Below are 11,647 nucleotides of genomic sequence, written 5' to 3'. Positions count from 1 at the left end.
GGGCAAAAAACTTATACACACTATAAAGTGGAACAGAGGGAGTAGTACATATGCAGACGCTTGTATATACGAACATACACTCACCCCTATTAACGCAGGCATGCACGCACACACTCTATCTCTATGGGCACATCATCTTGAGATTCATAAAGTCACCACAAACGCCTTCTTAGTCGACGGGAACGTCACCCCCCACTAAACGCACATCGTCGGAAGGCCTGAAATAAATCCAGGAAAACACGAGCATCAGTGTCAAATTTAGGACTTAAACTCTGATGAACTGTGAATACCACTGTTCTCCTAAACATCCAACCACAGGTTAGATCGCGTCTGTGTAATTTGCCGAAACAACGTTTATTGTGCTGGTTATGTTGGATGCTAATGCTAGTGTGATGACTAGTGACTATCATTGGAGATTGTTGACAATCTGTTTGAGTCACGACCTTTTGGAAGCCGTTAGCAGCTGTCATCGTCATAGCGTCCCCACAGGCAACTAACTCAATTGCAAATGGATTGGTTGGCAGTCATCTTATCACAGAGATGTGATCTTAGAGCATCTCTAACCGAAGCTCGGAAGGGGTCTAACTTCTCGGAAGACAACTAAATTCATATTTGTTTTAGCTGCTCAAATTGTTGAGGAGAAGTCTCCGCGGACCCTCAATATTGGGCGTGAGTTATCAGCAAAAGATCCCCTTCCCTTCCTCGCGCGGCTGCCTCTCCCCTGCCCGTGCATCCACGCCGGCCACCGCCCACTCATGTCGACACCCTGTAGCCCCCGCCGACATCCCGCTCGACTTTAGTTCGTTCCGTAGCCGTCTCCGGAATCGATGCATCTAGACTCTGATCCGCCGCCGTCGCGAACTCGTTGACAAGAAAGGCCACTGCAGAGCCACGTTTTGTCCGTAATGGAACCACATAGCCACCCCAAGCTAGGGCCCACACAGCCTTCAAAGCTTCTTACAGTATGTCCTCGTCCTCTTGGCGCTCGCTCCTCCTGTCAGCATGTCCTCATCCGGCGCTCGATCAGGCTTAAAAATGTTCTCATGTATTTGAAAATTGTTCAACGCATACCAAAAACAAGTTATGCATGTATACGAAAGATGTAGAGCATGCATTGAAAAAACTAGACATGGATTGACAAAAAGAAAGAAAAAACAACAACGGAACCGAAGAAAAATGATAAGAAAAACACATAGAAAAGCGAGAAAAAAACACGAAAGCTTCTAAACCCGGACCAAACAGGTTCATAGAAGCTTCCTAAAACTGTTCCTAGAAGCTACAGTATTGGGCCGACCCACTATCCTCGCGCCAGAGATGAGACAGATGGTTCTCTCGGTACCAGCTTAGCCCAAGGGGGTACTGAGGCCCCTTTGACAGGTGAATCTTATTTTGTACAGTGTAATTCCTACGTGGCGCAAACTCCCTCTACAACACATCTAGCATATCATACCGGCGGGAGCTACCCCCGATTTTTAGGAGCGTCCACCAATTTTTTTCCTTTTCAGTTGTTTTTATGCGGTTTTTTTATTCTTATCCTTTTTATTTTTCTTTCTTTAAAAAACTTAAGATTTTTTCAAATGCATGAACTTTCTTCAGAATCCCGAACTTCTTTCAAATGCATGAGTTGTTGACAAGAGTGCAACTAATTATTTAATTCACAAACATGTTTTAATTTGAGAACATTTTTCGTGAATATTTTTAAAATTTTGTGGACATATTTCAAATTCGTGATTTTTAAAAACTTGTGAACATTTTTTACGTATTCGCAAACATCTTAAAATGCATGAATAATTATCAAATTCACGATATTCTTTCTAATCCATGACCTTATTGTGAATCTGTGAACATTTTTTCACATCCATGATCTTTTTTTTTCAAATTCATGCACTTTTTCCGAATCCACAGATTTTTATTCAAATTCAGGAATTTTTCTTGTATCCATGAAATTTTGTCAAATTCATTATTCTTTTCCTAATCCATGAGCAGTTTTCAAATTAATGAAATTTCTCCAAATGCACAAAGTTTTGAATAGTTTTTCAAATATGTGAACAATTTTTTTTGTATCGATGAACATTTTTTTCAAATTCATGAACCAAAAAAATGATGCTGGTTTTTCTTAAACCATTAACAGAGGGAGGAAAAACCCAATTGAGCCAACCGGGGGTTTGAAGCGAACTTGCCAAGAAATATCTAGTCGAAAGAGCAATACAGAGCGATATCCATTTTTCATGCCTCGGCCTATGTAAGCATTCATGCGAGCAGTACCTTTTCGAACCGGCGATTAGGAGGTCTCCCTTTAATGACATCATCCAAAGTACCCCTCTCGTTCTTTGGGCCAAGTCGCTACAGAGACACGCAGTTCTGGCACGTTCTTATGACCCTTTCAGGCGCGGCTACGTCTCGCTTATTGCGAGACGGTAGCTCGCGTCACCTCAAGGGAACCCATTAGTGGTCGGACCGGTACTGGTACGTTACCTTTACTCGCTATTTAGTTGGTCCATTTTATCCCTTTTTTTTCTTTGGTTTATATTTTTTGAGATACTATAAATACATCTTTAAAAAATTCTTTAAATTTCAAAAACTTTCATCACACATTTACAAACTGTTCATGCATTTCAAAAATATATTCATGACAGTTTTAAAAAATACAATGTAAAAAAACGCATGTGTATTTTAGAAAATTATTAGTGATTTATTTTTTTTAAAAAGTGTTCGTGCGTTTAAAAAAATATGTTCGTGCCATATTCAGAAAAGATTTACATGCATAAGAAAATAGCCGTGTTATTTATAAAAATGTTTTGTACCATCCAAAAAATGTGCATGTCATTTAAAAACTATTCTGACAATTAGCAAATGTTCGTACGTTTTAATAATTTTTTTGGCATTTATCAGTAATGTTGAATGTATGTTAAAAACGTATTCACCGTGTATTAAAAAATGTTGAACATGTATCTGGGAAAAGTTTAACATGTATTATAAAATTCTTGAGCGTGTACTAAAAAATGTTCAGTGTATATGTGAAAAATGTTAAACTTATATATGAAATATGTTAAACTTGTATTTAGATAAAGCTCGGAATGTATTTTTAAAATTAATAAAAAAGGAAAAAGGCAAAGAGTGAAACAAATGAAAATCGGAAATAAGCAGAAAACCAGAAGAAAAGTAGAATAAAAAACAAACAAAGACCCAAAAGAAAATCCATGAAGATACATAGGAAAACACAAACAAACACAAAAAGGGTGAAAACCCGCGCGAAGGTAGAAAACCGATTGGCAGCAGTACACATACAAGGTTTCCAAACCGTGTGGTTGGACCGGCCCACTCAGATAAACTGCCTGAGGCGAGGATATCTTCCGAATTAGGCGAGATAAAGCGGACCTTTCGGCGCCTCCATCCAGTCCAGTCCACGCACGACCGACCAAACGGTCCACGCGGACCGCAGCAGAGCAGAGTGGCAGCAGCAAACACGCGACACGCTTCCGCTTTCCTCCTCGTGACCACGAAGCGGACAAAAGGCTGACGCTCGAGTTCGAGACCACCGTCGTGGCGACCGGGCCGCCGGTGGAAGGATCATTGAAGCCTTGACCGGCGACCGCCCGTTAACTTCCCCCGGCCGGCTGTCTTCTGAGCACACGGGCAGGCGGCGGCCACGAGGGAGTACCACATACGGCAGCACGCGTGTGCAGACCGCGGAAGGGATGGGTCATGGGTGGACGGTGAGTTAATTTGCTACCACGAAAGGGGCGGAAGCAGCGGGGCGCATGCGTTGGCGCAAGGCTGCCTGCCGGCGCATGCAGACGCCCCCGATGCCGCCTGCCGCGCCGGGCCGAGCGCCGACCCGATGCACTCGGCTCCCGTCGGGGAACGTGCCGTACTCGCTGGCACGTCTTCCATGTCGTCGTAGGCACAGCTGGACGTGGCTGCGCAGTGCTACTGCGCGCAGCACCGGCCGAGCTTAATTTCTTGCTGTCTAGTGCGCGTCAGAGATGGTAGGAGGAACCCATGCACGGCGCCCGGCCGCGTTCACGCTTGTGCGGGAAGCTGGCCACCGCCAGCCACACCGCGTGATGATGGTCGAGCCTTTGGTGCGCCTTCCGTCAGTTCCACGCCATCTCCATGGCCGCCCCGGTCGCTGGCAGCCGCTCCAATCGGCGTCCCCCTTTTGCATGAGTTTTTTTCCTTCGCTAGGGGTGGTTGGCCGAGTTGGATACAAGTGGTTTAGTTTTGTTGGGATCTCTTCTCCAAGGGATCCGGCTTGCCTGCTCCCTTCCCATGCTCCCATCCGTGCTTCCATTTCATTCTACGGCTGTTTTTTTTCCTTTTTTTCCTTTCTAATCTAATCATCTCCCCCCGATTTTAAGGAGGTGAGGCCAGCCTTATTTTGTTCCAATCAAATGAAGCCACGTATGCGGAAGCACGGATGGGCGCACGCGTGGGGAGCAAGCAAGTATCGTCCGCGTGTTTTCTACCGAAAATGCTAAACTCATGGGCATTTTACTTGCTTTTACGAGGCCTTTCCTTAATTCTCTAGAACCCCCCTGAGTTTCAGGTGGATGGGGCCCGTTTCTCTCCCTTTTAATCCAATGACAACTCGCCAACTAATGATCACCCCGTAACACCCCCGTAAAAGCCCGTTGATGTAGCATTACTGGTTTTCTACGGGTCGACTACACTATTTTTGCTCTTCACATGGACAGATCAACCGCTCGAAGCCGGGTTTTTTTTTTCATATTGAGGCACTTCGGTTCTAAAAATATGTAAAGATCGTCTTAATTATCTAGCTTAAATATCAAATATTATGCCCTGGGCCTATCTACACCATCAACCCACGCAATCCGGCCGAAGAACAAAGACGGTGTGAGGCGTTATCTTATTGATCTATACACGTTGCTAAAAAAACAATCTATACACGAGTATCACGCGCTGATTGGGTCACCGCTTAGTACGTACCTTTGGTGGGAAAGAAGATTAGAGCTCAAACAGCGAACTTTGTTCCTTCTTTGACTCCAAAGACAACCATTAAGGTAGAAGGAGGACATCGTTCACCTTTGATAATTGATACCCCCCCAACACACACCCCGCATCGTCTCCTCTAAGGCAACTCGGGGGCAAACCCTAGCCGCCGTCTTCGTTCCCCCTCTCCCTCTCATGTCCGCCGCCACCAGAGGTGGCCTCCGACGCGATCACGTGGCACTGATGAAGGTGGCGGCGGGGAATTGGCGGCTCCACCCCTCATGGAGGGCCTTAGATCCCAAGGTGGCGGCCCTGGCCGGAGGCGCTCGGTGTGGCTTGAGCAGCAGGCTGCGCTGGCGGGTGCAAATGGGTCGTCCCTCGGCTGTGCAGGCAGCGGTCATCGGCTGCGTGGGCGGTGGTTCCTCACTGGCCTCCCCCGATTCCCGGTGTTGCTTTTCCCATCGCTCGATCTACTTCGCTCCAAGCCATCTCCTGCTCCCGGCTGCCGTGGTCGTATTCCTCATGCACTGGCTCTACGGATCTGGTGGGAGGACGCGAATCCGGAGGAAACTTCTCGTCGGCGAGGCGGCCAGATGGAAGTCGACACCTTTTGGTGATGATCCCCTTCCTGGAGGCTCCGGTGGGGATCCTCCCCTGCCCACCCCCATCCTTGAGCATGGGTGAAAGGCGTTGGTCCCCTATTCTGGACGACGACGGCGCCGTGGTGTCATGCTCCTTTTCTGAAGGTGTCGGTCGGGACCTGCTAGGCGGTGGGGGAGTAGTGGTGGCTTAGTGGCGGTGTTGTTGGCTTGTTCTCATCTCCGACAACTTGCTTGACTTTGGTTGGTGCTTGGTATTGCCCCTTTCGGCCTGCTCCATGGATTGCGCCTGCGATCAATAGCTCTCGCCAGGCGTGGTGCCTTTTCGATGCCGATGACGATGCCCATGTGACAGGTTACTCTGTGCTTGTAGTTTTGTTTTTGTTGTTCTCCTTTGTCAGCTTGCGAACCACGGCTCTTGGTTCTGGGGAGCCATTCTACCGACCACCAGCGTAGCACCCATCAAGCCTGGGTGAAGGGTAGTAGCCCTTTGCAGCGGTGGACATTGGCATCGGTGCTTCGAGCTCTCGCCCGGTTTGTCACTACCTTTGAGTTTGTGTTGTATTGTACCTTGTATCATTTTATCCGTTTCATTTTTATTTTCTTTGTATTGTGTTGCTTTTGTAATCATGGCCGGTTGATGGCTTTGTTATTCAAAGCCAGGAAAGGTTCGAGCCTTCTCTCGGGCTCGGTCTTCGCCTTTTCTCTAAAAAGGGTGGAAGGATGGTTCAAGCCACCTGTTTGGTCTGTGACGTGGGCCTCCCTCATCAGCGGCGACGAGAGCAATGACTATGGGATCTATTCTTGCGCACGTCACTGGCTACCCAATGTTTGACTCCGTTCGTTCGTTCGTGTATGGAGCGGGACGCTCTGACGAGTGGGGGATGGAAGGATGTGGTGCTGCGGTGTGTTCCACGGCGTCCGGCATCGCCAGCCCACACAATGGCTACCCATCCCACCCCTGCTTGGCTTCAGGGTACATGTTGTGGAGATCCTTTTCGGAGCTCTTGTATTTAGAGAATGGTCACCGTGCACGCGAGTGCCACAATTTTTGGCGTCCACCTAGCTCGTTGTCATGCCTTTCGTGTCATTCATGTCCCGCCTCGGCATCTAGCACCGCCAGGCTCTGGTTTCATGCGAGGGACCGATGAAATCTGCACTCCCCTCTAAGGTGCTTCGTTGATGGTTGTGGGTAGCAGTCACCTTTGGTACTGCTCGCTTGGGATCCCCGTCTGATGTGGTGCTGCGGTTTTTGCTCTAGTAGATCAGCCCGAGCTAGCGAGGCTGGCTGGCATGGGCTGGGAGCTTTCTAGAGTAGGCAGAGGTTGCTCTGAGCAGGATCTTCCTTGTGTCGGCTATGTTGCAAAGCACTGACGTCGTCTCCTCCTATCATGTCTGGTGTTGGCTCCGCAGAAGACAGAGGGACGGAGCTATATGGTTGTTTCCCCCCTTATGTTGGGGATAATTCACCGTCAATGTCTGCCTTGCCCCCTGTGTTGTCTACCTCTAAGGGCGAGTCTGTCACCGTCCTCGTGGCTCCGGTGCAGCAAACCATGCCTGAACATCGGGAGCTATATTTGAGTCCTATGATGGTGCATTCGGTAGTGACCTCGTGCGAGGGACATGATTCACCTCTGTTATGTGAGCAACTAAAGGCACCCGAGTACATCGTGTCGGTAGTATGTGTGGTTGATGGTGTTGTTGCGGTCGGTGTGTTGGCACCTACTCCTGAGAAGCTCTAGAGCTAAGCTTGGGGGAGCTGACACGTCTCAAACATATTTGCTTTCTCAAACACTTTTGCTACTATTTGACCCCTAATTTGTATGATTTGGATGAAACTAACCCGGACTGACGCGTTTTCAGTAGAATTTCCATGATGTTATTTTTGCGCAGAAATAAAACTGCTCCAAATTGGACGGGGAATTATTTTAGAAAATAAGAAGATTTACGGAGCTGAGATGGACCATATGGGCCCCACCAGGCCTCCTCATGGCTTGGTGGTGAGACCATCCGTCGGCCGCGCCTGGTGGCCATATGGGCCCCCCGATCACCGCCTTTCGACGACTCTTTCGCCCAAAAATCCTATATATACCAAAAAACGCAGAAAATCAGCGGCGCATTTTATGATACGGAGCTGCTATCACCCCATGTTCTTCCTCTCGAGATCCGATCTAGAGTATGATTTAGGCTTCAGAGAGGGGGATTTTGCGCCATCGTCATCGCCACCTCTTCTCCAACAACAATTTCAAGAAGCTCTCATCCATGTGTAAGTCATTTGTAAGCACATGGAGGTAGATGGGGATTGGATGAGATTTCTTATGTACTCCCTCTGTACTGAAATATATGTGGCTGGAGTAGCTGAAGGTACAGAGGGAGTACTCGATATCCGATTTGGTATGGCTTGATGTCTAGTATCAACTATGTTCTGAGATTGATGGTGTTATGACTTTGCTATGTTTAATGCTTGACACTAGGGTCGAATGCCATGGTTTTAGATCTGAACTCTCTATGTTTTCATTAATATATTTGTTTCTTGATCTTATCTGCAAGTTTTATACACCTCTTATTGTTCTGAACCCGTGACCCTAAGGTGACAATAATTAGGATATCAATGATTTATTGATTGTTAATGTTTTGGTCTGGTTCTCTACTAAAAGAAGCACATTAATTACCCCAAATTTTCATTAGGACCCCGCTGCCATGGGAGGGTTGGAAAGAAGATGTTGTGTAAGTTCTTATCATAAACACGTACAACCACATATAAAATACATGCTTACATATGATTGATGAATTGAAGCTAGTTCATTATCGCTCTATGTTACGACTATTACATAATGAATCTCGTCGAAACAAAACCCACTGTCTACTTTCATGCCTACGCTTTTCATTACTGTTGCTCTCTCTCTAAAATTACTATTGCTGCAGTCTACTACTCCCTCCGTCCATAGTTATAAGATGTTCCAATGTCTTTTCTGATTCGGACATATTTAGACGCATTTTAGTGTTCTTGTTCAATCATTTCAATTCGTATGTAGTCGATATTGAAATATCCAAAATGGAGTACTTTTCTGCATTACTGTTTTTGTTACTCCCTCCATTCCTTTATATAAGGTGTATTTTATTTTCAAATGTCAAATGAGTTCATGTTTGACTTGGTTTTTAGAAAAATATATCAACATCCACGATAAGAAATTTATATCATTTGATCCATGTGAAAAGTAGTTTCATATTTTATCTACTAGGTATTGCAGATGTTGTTATTTTATTCTATAATCTTAGTCAAACATTCAATAGTTGACTTGCATAGAAATCAATACACCTTATATTCTGGACCGGAGGGAGTACTATTTTGTTGCTATTATCATCATATTACCGTGCTACTAATTTTTTTTGCCAAGCAAGTTATCTATCCAGATATTGTTGAATTGACAACTCAAAAGCTAAGGCTTACAAGTATTCTTTGGATCCCTTTGTGTTGAATCAATAAATTTGGATTCAAATACTTTCTTCGAAGACTGTTGCGATCCCCTACACTTGTGGGTCATCAGTCGTCGCCACAACTCGAAGAAAGACGTCACCGAGGATGATCACCTGCAATGAGGCAGGCCAGCAAAGTGCTAGCCCGGCCACATGGGATGTGCCTACATTGAGGACCGCAGTAGCACACACAACAAGAGGAGCTGGGCTACGCCGTCGGGGGAGGGGGCCTGCAGGGGAGTAGCAACCAAGGCCGAGGCCATGCCATGCCGATTCGCACGCCGGACCAGCAAGGGGAGCAGCAGCCGGAAAGGAGCTCTCGAGCCGCATCGAGAGTGGATCTTAGGGGAGGAAGACGCAACACGCCGAGAGGGACGAATCTAGACCTGTGCATGGGCAGCCCGGCCCGGAGGCCCGAGCCTGAAAGCCCGGCATCCGGGCCGGGCTCCATTTTCCCGCCCGAAGCCCGGCCCAAAAGCCCAAAAATGCCCGAAACAGTCATAAATCTATATTTTATTCGAAATATAGGTATAGTTTATTATTGTAATACCCCGAATATAATTATTTTAATTGAAAAATGGCACTGTTCATGTGCTTCGGGCCGGGCCCGGGCTTGGGATTTTTTGCTTCGGGCTTTACAAAGCCCGGCCCGGGGTTTGATCAGGTTTAGACGAATCCGTCCTGCCGCCACCCTCCCCAGGCTCAACACTCCTTCGCCGGTGAACCCTCCAGTGGCGGCAATGCGAGGGGGTGTAGGGTTTCCGCGTTGCGCCTTGGGGAGGAGTGTGTGTGTGTGTGCGCGCGCGCGCGGTGGGGGGGTGCAGGATACATCTTGTCAGCACTGAAGCTGATGGTCGTTTTCAGTTGGCTTGCCATAGGCTTAAACTGAAACCAAACAGTCGATAGTACAATCCTTGGAGGCCGGGGGGTGCACGGGACGGCCATAACTACGGGCGCGTTTGGTTACCTGCATCGGTTTTACCACTTTGCATACTTGTCCCAGTTGGGCCTGACTGAGCATATACAGGCTAAAAACCAACATCTGCATGTTGATTGGTTGCTTGCATTCCCTCTAGCCTGAATGTGCTAAAACGAAAGGCCTGTTGTTTGGTTGCGGACTTGTTTGAGGGGAAACATAAGTCCGATTGTTTGGTTACATCCAGGACAGTTGTGTGGTAACCTCCTACTCGATGTGGTGAGGTTACCAAAGTCACACATGAACTAGTAAGAACTAAACTAGTAGCGAAAGAACAATCTTAGGTACAAACATAAGTCTTAACCACGCAGAACAAGTTTTAAACCAACATAGTACGATAAGTTCTAAACGAAACCGAAGCAGCAAGAACAACCAAGGACTGGACCATAGGAGCTCAGGCGGTCGCGGCGAAGGCATTGCCGTGCTCCTTGCACTTGTGATCACCTCCACGCCCTCGTCGTTGAAGACGATCACCTTCATGGTGTCAGGGGACAGCAACTTGAACATCAGCATGTACCCGATCATGATCTGGTGAACGACGGTGAAGGTGGCCCAACCCTGATCAAGGGTGACCCTGCCATAGATCACCCTCACCGTCACCCTCCATGCGCAGCCGGTGTTCGTCTTCAGCTTGAACTCTGTAGGGATGGCGGGGAAGTGCTTTGTGAAGTCTAGAGGCAATGACAGACTCTCCAGCCTAGGAGCAAGGATAACCTTGCAGAAGTGGTTTGGTCCTGACTCCTGATGAAAGTGGCCATAGTTCCTCTGCTTGGGGCTTGGGTGATCCGGCACTTGCACTTCGTCCAATGGAGGCACAACCTCCTTGTCCTTCTCCAATGGTGGCACGACATCCTTGCCCTTGTCCATCTGCATTATGAACAATACGCAGTTCAATGGTCAGCATTCATTCATATCGGCCTAACGCTCCTATATTAATCCACCCTACTAACTCAGCACCGCACTCAAACCCCCTCTGTTTCACCACCTCTCCTCTTCCACCTCTCTGTTTCACCACCTCTCCCTCGCCATGAACTCCCACTCCAACCCCAACCCTTTCCCCTGGGGCATTGGATGGAGGGACCTTCTTCCTTGGGTGCTCGCTCGGTGACCGCAAGAAGTTCGAGCAGACCACATAAGTGTGCTCGAACTTCAGCAGCATCGATGACATGCACAAGGAGGCTGATGTTGTGATGAAGAAGGCTACGCCGGACGAGCTGAAGACACTGGTTCGACCCAGCCAAGGGCGCGATGTCAGTGGACATGCTGTGCTGGGCCATGAATCAGGCAGACTCCAGCGACGCTCGATGGGCCAAGTACAGTCAGTACAAGGCGCCTCAAGACCAGCGTGCCGCGGCGTACTGGAGTAGTACGTTCGGGTCGCCGGAGTTCGACAACGACGAGGTGCAGATGGTGGCCAGGGTGCCGACGTCAGGCGACCGTGCAAGACCCATCGTTCTTGACGAAGACGATGAGGACGAAGCCAGTGAGGAAGAAAATAAGAATAAGATGACTACGCCCCCCCCCCCCCCCCCCGCTCGACACGACTCCAGGGTCGCCGCGGCTAGACAATCCAATCCCTGCCCCCGATGTAATCGAAAAATAACCTATGAGCTGTAGATGCAGAATCGATTGATGTCAATCC

Source organism: Aegilops tauschii, chromosome 5 (assembly GCF_002575655.3).
Source record: "Aegilops tauschii subsp. strangulata cultivar AL8/78 chromosome 5, Aet v6.0, whole genome shotgun sequence".
Lineage (NCBI taxonomy): Eukaryota > Viridiplantae > Streptophyta > Magnoliopsida > Poales > Poaceae > Aegilops > Aegilops tauschii.
Note: the sequence above shows the minus strand (reverse complement) of the source record.